Source organism: Thermobia domestica, chromosome 13, assembly GCF_964235325.1.
Source record: "Thermobia domestica chromosome 13, izTheDome1.hap1.1, whole genome shotgun sequence".
Lineage (NCBI taxonomy): Eukaryota > Metazoa > Arthropoda > Insecta > Zygentoma > Lepismatidae > Thermobia > Thermobia domestica.
The window spans coordinates 57333864-57348565 of record NC_137466.1 but is presented as its reverse complement, the minus strand read 5'-3'; positions in this window follow the sequence as shown (position 1 = coordinate 57348565).

Genomic DNA, 14702 nt, shown 5'->3' with positions numbered 1-14702 from the left:
ATGGATATTTTGCGATTAGTATAACAGAATTAAATGATAAATCAAAAGATGAAAACTGTTCCTTCGAAAATAAAAATTTTGGCTTTAAAAGTTTATTAGCACAGCAAAATGTAAATAGCATTCAGTGAATTTTGTCATGGACTGCAATGAATACCAGAATAGTTTTATCAGTCGTTAGTAAACTGAAACCTTCGAAGAGTGAGTATTTCTATGGACTTTCTAACAACTTGTTAAAAAAAAAGTAAGTGATGTTATAATTGAACTTTTAATTTACCTATTTAACTGGATGCTTTTAGGGGGAATCTTCCCTGACTACCTTAAATTGACAACCACTGTAGCCATACATAAGAAAAGCGATAAAAGTAAACCTAATAACAATCTTCCTATATCCTTAGTGCCACTTGTATCCGAAGTTTTTGAGTAATGGATTAAAAATCAATTATTAAACAATCTAGAAACGAGTTGACTGATCCCTACTTCGCAATTTGGATTCCGACCGGGGTTTTCCACGACTAAGGCTGTGGAAAATATAGTAATACATATATTACACAATTTTGAAAGTAATTTATATACCTATGTTGTGCAACACTGCTAAATCTGACCAAAGCTTTCGATACAGTATCACACGTTTCATTGGTTGCCAAGCTATATTATCATAGTATCAGGGGAATTGAGTTGTCATTAATGAACTCCTATATTAGTAATAGACGATAGGCTGTCCATATTGTAAATGAAAGGTCAAGTTTTTAGAATGTAACATCAGGGGTGGCTCAGGGGAGTCTGTTAGGATCTTTACTTTTTCTTATCTATGTATATGACTTCCCAAGTTTTCTACCTTGTAAATCTGTTTTATATGCTGACAACACAAGACTTCTAAGTACAGATAAGACCTTAATGAGAGTTAAAATAACGAAACGTTAGAAATGCCGTTAACATGATTAAAGTATAACAAACTCCATCTCAATGAATCTAAGACAGAAACCATTCATTTTTATCTTGGTAATCACGTGGCTGATCTAGATGCATGCCATTCTTTAAAACTTCTTTGAATCTATCTAGATCCAAAGCTAAACTGGAAAGTACGGGTTGAAAATGTATGTAAAAGAGTATCTAGAATATTGTTTTTAATTCGCAAACTAAGGACAACCATTACTGAAACCGTGCTTCTTACAGCGTATTATGTTTACTTTCATTGTCATTTACACTACGGTACCGTATATTATTATGGGGTACTTCATAGGGTGCTCAAATTGTCTTCCAATGGTAGAAGAAAGCTATTAGAGCAATTAAAGGTTTGTCAGATACTGTATCATGTAGACCATTGTTTAAGGAAATTCAGATAATGATAGTTCCTTCTTTGTACACTAATGCACGAGTGGTTCAATATTGTTTACAATTTGGGCGCGCCCTCTATTATCTTACTTTATAATCTCCAAATGATTTTGATAGAGCAGAATGATTAATTAGTTACAGTAGCGTACACAGATTTTCATTATATCTTGCAAGTTCATATCACTTTAGGGTTTTTGTACATGTATCATAATGTGCATTTTTTCATATCTTGCGTGCAGGATTACTTTTTCTACAGCACTCAATAATATAATTGTTGAAGAATTAGAATTTTCACTAATTTCTTTCTTATTGCTACCTAAATGATTTGCACTGGGCGACATGAAAATATCTTACACGGCATAGCCTAAGTAAAATTCCAAAGGAGCATCATAAGCAATTGTTGAAAAATTACAATCCTTTTACGATTTTGGCATAAATAAGGCATCTGGATATATGTGTAAAACCTACAATGCATAAAACACAATACAACGTGTGCTAGGTAGCCACTAAAAAGCATGAAAACTATCTAACCGAGTCAAAGCAAGGTGAAGTCGGGTGGCGCGAGCGTTAGCGACGTGGTGTGTCCGAAGGGAACAGGCGATTCAGTGAAGGTGTGTAAACAAGTACAATGAAAACGAGTGGGTTTAGGTAATTATACAAGTTTCAATGGCACTTGTCATGGTTTCATACTTGTAACGCTCCGTTTGTAAACATAAAATACAGCTTCTGTACACTGTGCAGAAATACACCACCGGTGGAAAATAGTTTCTAATGTAGTCATCTTTCATATGCACTCACTTATTTTATTCGTCGTAAAGCACTTGTAATGATTTTACACTAGTAACCCTACACTTGTAAACATAAAATACAGGTGTGTACTTTGTATTTAATTCTATCTCGTGCACAAATTCGTTCTTTATAAAAGAAACCAGCACCACATGTTGTTGAAGGGGTGAGGGTTAAAGTTCGCGCTTTGTGTACGCCATCCAGTTGTGCGAAAAAGTTTGTGGGGGATACGTTGCTTTCATTTTTTGTAGGTTCACGTCTTATACAGGGTCTTATAAAAAATTGTCGCACTATTTTGGGAACAGATTACTCACAATGATCGGAAGCTGTATTTTATGTTTACAATGCCTGGACCAGTGATCGGAAGTGGATAGTTTCGTAATTATACGGTACCGAAAACGTGAAAAATTGAACTTTAAAGGTCCATAATTCCACTACTATTGGACCAATCTTAGCCGGGTCAAGACCACTGAAGAACTAGTATGTGAACTACCCAAATGTCCATCTTTCAGAACCTCCGGTACTTGCACAATCATTTTTAGAGTGTCTGTTTCGGAGAACTTGACCACTCTCCACCTACCTCTCTAAAAATTGGTGTGCAAGTACTCGAGCATTCTTTAATATGGATGTTTGGATAGTTCACATACCAGTTCCTCAGTGACGTCTTGACCCGACTACGATAGGTTCCATAGTAGTAGACCTGTGAACTTTTAAAGTCCACGGGTCTCATAGTAGTGGAGCTATGATCATTTAGCTCCGTTACATAGCCAAGCGGAGCTCCGCGCACCGCCGTCCGCGCTATGCATGTGTGTTTACACAGTCATCCGTAGCTACGCGTTACGCGTCACGTGATTATATACAGCATTCTTCTCAGTCAGTGTTGCGAGTCAACATGAAAAGATCGAAACGACAATAGTGGCATCTTAATATTTCTGTAAGAAGAGAAAACGAAGAACACAAACAGATAAATGTCTCAAGATTCATCCCTTAGTTTCTCAAAGAAATCTGAAGGGAGCTTTTGTGTCTGTGTATTTAGATTTGCAAGAAAACAAGAAGAAGTATTTCAATAATTACCGTATGTCAATTCAGTCGTTCGATGATCTAATTAAAAAATTCCATCGAAATTATACAAATGTAGTTTAAATAGGATCCATATGCACGCTCTTAAAGTACAGCACTTTCCTTTAAAAAAATGTAATGATACTGTTTTTTAACAAATGAAAATAACGAATGTTTGTACATTTGGTTAGAACTTCACGTCCAATCACTTTTCACCCAATCAGCTATTTATTAATAGAGATCAATTATTTGCCTCAGTTCATCTTTTTTCATTGTCCATACCTTCATTTTTACAAAAAAAGAATAAAATAAATAAATAAATAAATAAATATCTCGTTCCATGCCTGTTCACAAATGACATTAATTGGAAGTTCCAATTAAAAGAAGACATTATAGCTAAAATAAAAATAACACTATAAAAATATGAAAATAGTGTAAAAAATATTATTTAGCAACTCACTATCAAAAATAAGAAAAGAAATCTGGATCAATTTTCATTTTGCTTTTGCTACCATACACCTTTCTTTTTAGATTTTAAAGAGAAGTGGCTGATCTGCGCGCGGAGTTCCGCTTAACTATGTAAGCACCCATTTGCTGAATGGCCTTATCCGCCTCGCGGAGCGCGGATAGAGCCACGCGGAGGCTTCCGCGTGACTATGTATGCACCCATAAGAACCAATAGAACAATCTTGTCACGCGGGACTCGGCGCGCGGAGATCCGCGTGACTGTGTAACGGACCTTAAAGTTAATTTGTTTCACGTTTTCGGCATCCTATAACTCCGAAACTATCCACTTTTGAGCACAGGTTCTTATTAACATTTTTCCTTATTTTGTGGTAAGAAATCTGTTCCCAAAATACTGTGATACATTTTCGTAACACCCTGTATAGTCCTGATGCTGAAAAGGGGCGCATTTTCAATAAACAAAAACAACAACAATTCATTCCTGGTCTGGAGAATAACGTTAAACTCTGAAAATAATGAATATACTTAAATGCGTAAATAAACAAAACTCGTAAATGTTAATCGATATAGAGTATCTAATAAATGATATTTTATGTAACTAACAATAATTAATTATATACTGTAGCGTTTCATTTTTTTCTCATTTTTTGCTGACATAAAACATTCAGGTGACTGTTTTTAATTTATCTTGTTATTATCAGACATGAAACATTAATTAAAGTCTCGCTCACTCGACTTTTGTTTATTTACGTTTGACAGGAAGATATCGATTTTTCATCTCCTATATGCAAATGGATTCTGGTTTTGAAAAAAAAAATAGTTACTGTTCATACCACAGCGTGAGGCTTCAAGATACATACTAGATGTCACATGTCGTGATGAGAAACAAACAGCTTCTGTATGCATATTTACTATTAGGATTCATGTTCATAAACAGGATATAAATCGGAGGCAATACTTTAAACGTCATATCGATATAGTATTATACATATTGTGCCTACTTCAGTATTTTCACGTGAGAGAAAGGAAAAAGCGCATTGTCATTACGACAAGTAAATTCATTTCTCTCTTATTGTGGTGCTGGAAAGAAAAGATCAGTATTTACTACTAATATTTGAGTTCTACAATATTACGAATATTAGCAGGTATAGTGTCTAACGAAAAAATCCAAAGCAGTGTTGGTACAATTGTACCAAATTCAGCCCTTTTTGTCATTCATCGGCCCGTTGGTACCACGCTAGCATTTTCAGCCCATTTTGTGAATAAGTAGGTATAATTCTATCCAATTCAGCACAATTTATTAATAATGTGTTGTGATATTTTTTAGAGAAGGTTCTAGGACCCTCGACCGGTTTTACATTTTTTTACGAATGTCAGTTTACTTACTTTATATTCTTCTTACAGTTTATTATCCTCCGTCGGTCGTGAAATAAGCGAGAATAAGGTGCAATAAGTTATATTTTTATATTTTATTATAACATACTGTTTACACATGAACTCGAAGATGATTAATTTGTTCCTCATCGTGTATATATTTTGTCATATATGGCCTTAATACCGTTTTGGTTTATTGATCACTTTGAAATAAGAGAGGCGCGTTTGGTTTCTTTACAATATGTACCGATGATAACTTTTTTTTTTTTTAATTTAATTTTGCGGCCTCTCTTATACTTCGTACGTGCGAGAAAAGTTTCATCTACTTCCACGGTTGTTCGGGGTCCTCCTATTTGGATGTTTTAAAAAGAGCACTTTCTTGATTTGGACTCTTGGAAGAGGGGGGAGAGGTGTTCTTGAACTTTACCTCTTTTAGTTTCGTGTTATAGAGCCATGTATTACACTGGTATAAAATAATGAATTCAACCCTTTTTGTTTCAATTTGGTACTATTTTTCAGCCCACTCCAGAGGTACGACTGTGGCAACACTGATCAAAAGCTAACACATAATGTACGGATGCAAATAAGCAACAACATTTTACTGGCCTGCATTCCACATTCCAATTGTGACTCTTATAGTACATCGTCGGCGGCAATTCAAAACCTGCTATGTGCATTTTGCAGGAGAAGCGAAAAACAGTATCCTGGTTAGCTTTTTGGCTTTAAAATAGTGATGTTATAAGTAATATTTGATGCTGCACGTAACTGGTACCTTCTCAAGTTACTTGAGAAGGTACCAGTTACGTGCAGCATCAAATATTACTTATAACATCACTTTTATAAAGCCAAAAAGCTAACCAGGATACTGTTTTTCGCTTCTCCTGCAAAATGCACATAGCAGGTTTTGAATTGCCGCCGACGACATACTGTTTTAAAGTTCGCCTGTACCGATGAACCACTCGCCCCGGGAAAATGGGCGAATGGTTCTTTGCATCCCTAACATAATGTATCACTGATAAATTTCATTGAGCTGAACAAAATGGTATTGCCCTAAGTATAAATTCTCATGCGTCATTTTCGAGAAAATCCAGGAAAACAAGTTTTTCCTTTTTTTTTGTAAACCAAAACTTTGATCCTGTACGATAACCACGCCATCTATTGAGATGAAATAGATACTAAAGTATAGCCTTACCAATTTTTTCGTTAAGACTCTAGCAAGACGACGATGTATTTATATAGTGTGGTTAATGACATGTAATCCTAAATTATGATTAATTCTAAAACTTTAAATTGTTGTTCATTTATGACACTAGTAAGAAGACAATATATAGTTTGGCTAATAAGATATAGCCCTAAATTATGATTAACTCTAAAACTTTAAATATTTGTTCATTATGACACTAGCAAGACGACAATGTATAGTGTTGTTCTTGAGATATAGCCCTAAATTATGATTACCTCTAAAACTTTAAATATTTGTCCATTATGATACTAGTAAGGCGACAATGTATAGTGTGGTTAGTGAGTAATAGCCCTAAATTATGATTACCTCTTAAACTATTTTGGAGAAGGTTCCGACATATATATATATATATATATATATATATATATATATATATATATATATATATATATATATATATGAATCAATAAGTGATATGTTCGAGAGTAAAATCACATGTGGACCTTTCGAGAAATCGAGATAAGGACATTTTTTGTTATGGCCTTGAAAAGTATACCTTTCGTAGCTAAATTTAATGAATAGTTTATATTTTACTAGGATATATGGCGTTATTATTTATGAAAAAACTATTAACTAATAGATTGTATCTATTGCTATGTATCTTCTTCTAAAGGTGACACATATACTTCTAGCTGTGACACATTATTCTAACGGTATATTTCTATTGGTGACACATATATTTCTAGTGGTGATGCACATGCTTCTAGCAGCGACATACAAACATATTGGTAACACATTCTTTTAGCGGTGACACATCCACTTCTATTGGTGACATATACTTCTAGTAGTGACACATACTTCTATCGATGACACATATACTTCTACTGGTGATATATATACTTCTAGCAGTGACACTTATACTTCTTTTGGCGATACATATACTTCTAGCAGCGACACGTACTACTTGTGAATTATTTTGAGCTGAAGTACGAAATTGAAATCACAATATACCAAATACTAATACTAATAATACTAATAATAATAAAACAATATCAGATTAGGTTTAACTTGCATTTTGTTTCACGCAAATCTTTACAAACATAGTATATCATTTCTATGTACCTTCATTACACTGCATGTATTGAAATTTTCTTACAATAATGGTAGCTTCTTATCCCGAAATCATCAAACTATGCTTAAATTTAATTACAAGACAAAAGCAGCTTAGTTTATACTTACTTTTTAAAAATGTCATTGGTAGATATACAAGAAGTAGAGTTTGGGCTTTATAGCAAAATGATAAATTAAATACGATAAATTATTTGAGTAATAATCATAGTCCTATCTACAAAATAAATAATTAAATAAATAAAGAAAGAAAGAAAAAAGGATTTGTCTTTTAAAAGTATAGTTACTAAAAGAACTTTATTACATCAGAAAATGCTATCTTTTCTTATGTAAACATCTTTGACATACTTTGATAAAACATTTATTTCACTCATCTATTCTTCTTGTCTGCAAATAAACCGATTACTTCCGCAGTAAACGTATTTGATGTAATCAATATAAATCATACTTTTTTTATCGACTTATCTTTTGATACTGGTTGCCATGCTCCTTCCGTTGTTGAGGCAGATATCTCACCTTTTACCATTTTTTCCCTTGTCCCCAAAGTCTTGTGGCTGCTGTGAGTAACAATTGAAAACTTCTCATGCAGTTGTTCCTTCGAGTAAAAATGATTTCCAACCAGGGAATGTTTCATCAGGTTAAACACATGATAGGTACCTATTAGGGCTATATGAGCGATGAGATATATTTACACAGCTCATTTTTGTGATGTAGTACATCGTGGGGACAAACATTGTTTTGCAGTAGATGTAAATTGCAAACTTACATACGCCGCGTTACTCATTCTTGATTGCTAGTTTTGTCTTGTTAGGTGAGATATCTGAATGCAGAGCAGCAGTAACTCTCTAAGCCTTATGGACGTCGTGACTGAGAATTGGACCTCGATGTTCGAAGAAGAACAACAATATTACCATTGTCAACAAAGTAGTGTGTGATCTTCTTCGGTTGCGAGATGAGACATGTTGCCTCGTTCCGTTTTGGCAATATCTCAACAATTGCTACAATGCACTCCACTAGTTCTTCATCCGTGAAGCCTTCTATTCGTCTGTAAGCTTCTTTGGTATCCAGCCTTTTTGTATTACAGGTCTTCATGGACAATTACGTATCCTGTTCCACGTCTAATATAGAGTTTAGACTAGTCTCTCGACACTCACGTATGATTATCTCAATCGCAGGAAGTGTTTCATCCGTAAGAGCACATTCAGAGCGCCAACTGCGCACCGCAACAGATGCTATTGTGTTCTGTTCGAATCTGAGCGGACGACTCATACGTTTGCAAAATAACCATACGCTCATAAACATCAAGCAACCAATTAAAAGTAAATTATGGAAATGAGCATACATTCTGAGAATTCATCAAATATTTCCTTTTAAATAGTTAAAATGTGAACAAATGTAAAATAAATTTCTTATGCATAAGCATTTACTGTAATGTAAAACACAAATTGAAGGTGATAATCCTACAATTTACCACAATTCATACAGCTCATCATCACCATGCAACAGTTCATCAACTGAGTCCTCAGGATCAGAATGTTCTAAATTAAAGATCTTAGACTCCTTGTCGTATATTTTTCATTTTGTCGATCCCATTTATAACGACTCACCAAAGGTAGTCGTCAACCTGGTTCGGCTAATAATATAAGTAGATCTTGAGTGGTAGTATTTGTTTACACATTAAAATATCTTCCGTGATTACATTTACTAGTATTCTCACCTTTTATATTGAAATTACAAAACGATGATACGTTTTAAACAATTTTATTCGTTGATTCTCTTTGAACGAATATGTACATAGACTGTATTGCAATCGTACATGTTTGTTAGGTATCTATCAACAACTACATAGCAACTAACTATACAATAATGTATGTTTTTTTTATATATTTTGAAAACATTCTTCTTTTGTTATTTTTAAATTAATATTATATTTGGTATAGTGCTTATGTAGAAGCACTTTCTGCCCAAAAATACAAGTAATTATCAATTTATACAAAGTATCTCGTTGTATAAAAATGTCGCCCGACGATGGGACTGAATATGAAAGTTACAAGGGAGCTTGGTTTTTATATTTAAGAACCACTGGTCCGTTTATAAGAACAATATTCCATTAATTATGTCCCATACATTTTGATCGACCCTCGCATATATATAACATTATTTATTTTCATTCATATAAATATATTTATAATAAATCTTTCATTTTATTATCATTTATCTTTTATTATATTAATATATATTTTATTATTAAAACGTCGTCGCTTATTTATATAATTAACGAAGGGTACGAATTCAAAATAGTAAGAAGCAATTACATTTTAAAACATGAGTCACCATGATCAAGGGCGCATTATATATTAGTTATTTTAGATGATATTCTACAGTATGCATTGTATCAATTAGGTGTCAGAATATTGAAGAATCTTATTCAAGTAACATATAAGATTGTGCATGAAGACAGTCGTCGCATAATTAGCTTAATAGAATGAATCATATACTTAACATAATCTTTGACAATTAAGTTTCAACATAAATCAAATATACTATAAATAACCTTTGCTTTTAATGAATCGAACTATAATTCTTCATATTAACAAGAAAGAATTAAAATCATTTGAAAATTATCATTTGTTGAAACAAATGTGAAAAAATATTTATGAGTCCATTAACTAATCCTATCAAATATAGTGCTTGTATATCGAAGTCATAAGAATTGTTTTCATTATTGATATTAACACATAAACTTAAAAATAAATGTTCACAAGGATCTATAGCTGGTATGGGTTTAACCCTTACTTCATTAACTAGAGTCAGTTTAAATTTGTACTAGCATATGGTTCTAATAAAGTACATTGTACTGCACTATCATGATTAGGTTCCGCAATATTTTGTACAGGAATTGCATCAATATCTGGATTTTGATGCGAAGTGCCATCTCTTAACCCCCGATTACGTCTATCCACGTAGCTTACTGTATTCCTGGAATTTCGCCATATATTTCGTCTATTTCTGAACCTATTTTGGGTATATGGTCTTACATAAGGATTGCCACGACTAATTAGGTTAGGCGGATTCCCTACATAGCTCTGCCTATTTTGCTCGTTCTGATTGCTTGAATTTACTCGGTTTAGGTTGTGTTCCGTATCGTTCACACTACGGATATTTAGATTCCGAACAGGTACAAAATGATCTGAATTATTTTTACTTTTGCCTATTCCTGCTTGTTGATTCAGAGCATGGTATTGAGTTTCATAACATTGAACAAGCATTAATAAATGGTTAAAACTCATACACTGGGTAGAAAACAGGATCTGTTGTAACTTAAACGGTAACAAATTTCGAATTGATGCTATGATTCTAGATTCCGATTGCAATGGATTTACAACTTTTAATTCGTTGTATGTATTTACAACAAACTCGACAACAGATTTGTGCAAACGAGGATTGAAATGTTGGTTTCTAATCGTGGCATCTCTATTTGCAAGCAAAAAGTCATTTTCGTAATTTGCGATTAGCGCTGCTTTGAATTCCTCATACGTACTAACGTGATCTCGTACTGCTTTAAACCATAAAGAACATGGTGGGAGTAATAAATGAGGGATTAGTTTCATATATTGTGATCTATCTATACACATTATATTGCACTCGTCCTGAAATTTTTCCAGGAAAGAAGTAGCATTCTCATTACATTTACCACTGAACTTACTCATAGCACGTATTTCACTCATCTTTACGCTTAACTTTACCTTCCTTTTATCATTCCGTGTTCTTGTTGAGTGACAATTCCTACCTATGGCGTGATGTGTAGTTGCACCATCTCTTTTCCGCCCATCTGTACTCCTCGGATGAATTTCTTCCAAAATAATGTCCTCATCAGATACGGGTGAAGGCGAAGTCATCTCTTGTGAACAAGGGAATTCTACACGATCATTATCCATGTTGTTGTGGTATGTGTTGTCCTTGATCTGTAGTGTCCTGATTTTCTCTTGTAAGGTAGCTATCAACTGTGTATTCACACGTATCTGGTTGGAGTTATCCGTGACCTGAATCTTTTGTTGCTGTACAGAAGATTCTATTACTTCCAAATCCCTTTTTACACCACTCACTTCTTGGATTAGATGGTTTTGATTATCCTGGCAATCCTCAGATATTCTTTTTAACTTTTCATCAAACTGCGAGGTGATGTCATTCATTGCCTGAATAATAAATTGTTTCGTCTCTTCTGACTTCTGCTCCATTCGTCTACTTAATTCCTCATATTGTTTGTTGGATTCCTCGGACTTCTGCTCCATCGTCTGCTTTAATTCTTCATATTGTCTGTTGGATTCCTCGGACTTCTGCTCCATCGTCTGTTTTAATTCTTCATATTGTCTGTTGGATTCCTCGGACTTCTGCTCTATCGTCTGCTTTAATTCCTGCTTCATGGCTTCCATATCGTCTTTTCGGCTTTGTTCTTGCCGCTGTAAGACTAATAAAATTCGGTCTTCTAATGTCATTCCTGGTGCTGCACTTCGTTCACCGTTATCACTATCACTGGTTCCTTTCTCCATTGTCTCACCGTTCATTTTTCTCGTGATTATTCTACCACTTCTAAGTCTTGTCAAGTTTGTAGTCATTAACCTTATTACAGAAGTAAATTCACCCTTACTTTACTTCGGGATATGAATTTACAAGAGTCCCGGGCGGAAACACCAAAATTTTTATAACGACTCACCAAAGGTAGTCGTCAACCTGGTTCGGCTAATAATATAAGTAGATCTTGAGTGGTAGTATTTGTTTACACATTAAAATATCTTCCGTGATTACATTTACTAGTATTCTCACCTTTTATATTGAAATTACAAAACAATGATACGTTTTAAACAATTTTATTCGTTGATTCTCTTTGAACGAATATGTACATAGACTGTATTGCAATCGTACATGTTTGTTAGGTATCTATCAACAACTACATAGCAACTAACTATACAATAATGTATGTTTTTTATATATTTTGAAAACATTCTTCTTTTGTTATTTTTAAATTAATATTATATTTGGTATAGTGCTTATGTAGAAGCACTTTCTGCCCAAAAATACAAGTAATTATCAATTTATACAAAGTATCTCGTTGTACATTGTAATTTTTTATTATTAACTCCAATCATGGCATCCTCCCCCTTTATTAAACTAGCTGTTCACTTCTAAATGTTGTTTTCTAGAGGCATGGAACTGATTCTCTGTTCGTGTTGGAGTTTCTGATAGATGACAAACTCTGACAATCCTTCTCAGTTTATTTCACAAACAGCGATACTAGTGAAAATGCAAGGGTACTTAGCTGTGCCAGGTCCATGGTCCTAACGGCATGAGCAAGCAGTTCCTGCAGATTTTCCACTCCTTATTGCACACCACTGTCACGGAGTGCCTGTTGATTAAGAAGTTTTGTGTTGAAGCAACTGACCCTAGAGCACAAAGCAAGGTGCACAGGGTCAGCATTGACATTTTTGCAACGATACAGCTGACGATGGATTTCAATAGGTGCTATGCCCTGTGCATTCAAAAACTTGATCACTGCTCGCACTTCACACGCGGCGGGAGCTGGAATAGGAACGTCAATCTTCAATCACTGCCAAGACCCTACTGAAAGAATTAGGGAAGTTCTGCTGGCGCATGCGCCATGTTACAACCTTACTCTCTCACGTACATGCAATCGCTTCGCACAACATACGGTTTCCTAGCTATGGGACGCATGAGAAACTTAATTTCTGGATGCGCCTCGTAATACATGGAAGATTCGTTACTATTCATACTAGTGCCTAGTAACATTTTCGAATCCCTTCTGCATTATTAATTTTATATAGGATCTATATTCGCAATTTCCCAAAACAATAAAAAATATTTATTTATTTATAAAAAACAAAAAAAACTGAATAAAATTATTTGTTTAAAAGATTGCATTAAAGCCTCCTAATAAAATGTAAAACTATGGCAAAATAAAAAGCGTTACGTAAGGAAGACGTAAACCCTCTCCACCCTCTTGTCATACTTCGTAACACAAAGCCGAACCTCCCCCTTCCGCTTACCGCATTACGTAATTTATGGACGACTCCTTTTATATCTGAAGAGTCACGAAGTGTAATATCTTCACTGGAAAGAAATACTTAATCTTGTCTGCATAAGAGGAGGGTGGCACAGTGATAAAGCGCGTACCTGTTGTGGATGGGATTTCTGGTTCGATCCCCGACCAAGTAAACTTTTGTGGGCAGCATGTTGTTCATGGGCCTTCTCATCGTACTTCTGTTTCCTCCCATATTGTCATTCTACCAAATTTCATTCATTTACCTTAATCATCTGTCTTCCTTAGCCTAAAGAGCATAATTATGTGGACGTTAAACTGAAATACCTCTTTTTTCTGCCTAAAGTTCTTGGTTTCGTGGGTACCTGGAAGAGTTCTTCTTTGTTAGTTCCTAATGACAGAACTCTTCTTGATAAGATTATAGGGTAACGTCTTTGAAGTACGAGTGTTGCTTTTTCCTTTCTTTCTTTTTAACAAGGCATTACAAATATTTAACCATATCGGTCCCGGCGTCCCCTCCAGAGGACATAAAATATGACGATATTATTCTTTCTTTAAACTTTAAAATCAGACTGGCAACATTGAAAACTGTTTACAGGGGCTCATTGAAAACTGATCCATACATAAATGGACCATGTCCTGTAAACAGTTTTCAATGTTGCCAGTCAGATTTTAAAGTTGTAAAGAAAGAATAATATCGTCATATTTTATGTCCCCTGTAGCGGACGCCGGGACCGACATAGAAAAGTGGAATATATATATATATATATAAAAAAGCTCACTCTTCGAGGTAGATACATGAATTCTTATCTTGTTGTTATGATTCGATTATTTTATCTGGTGAGAATGTACTGCAACAAATTTGACTTACTTCATTTGGTTTCCTAAGGAACTAAGCGTTGAAAAAAATGAGCTACTTCTATAAGGTTCCACTCCCTTCTTCACCTTGTGACTAGATATCAGATTTTTAAAAATTCATTTGATGATGACACCGATACAGTATAAATTTTTCCTTAGTTTTTTTCCTCATACTTTATGCCATTTATTGCTGAATGTATTTCACTCAGTGGTTTCGGAAATCTGGAGTCCGACAATTTGGAACAACAAGTAGTGCGTTGGGGACGCTGTTGCCAAACGTTTCGCAACAAATAAAGCAGTTCTGACTAAAAATCTAGAACGTTTAACACATCATTCTATAATAGTAATAATATTTCAGCGTAGTTTGTAACATATGATTTCCTGATAACAAAAATATGAGTACTGTACTTGGAATATTCAACAGAAGATTCAATATTCTACTATTGGCAACAGCGTCGGCAG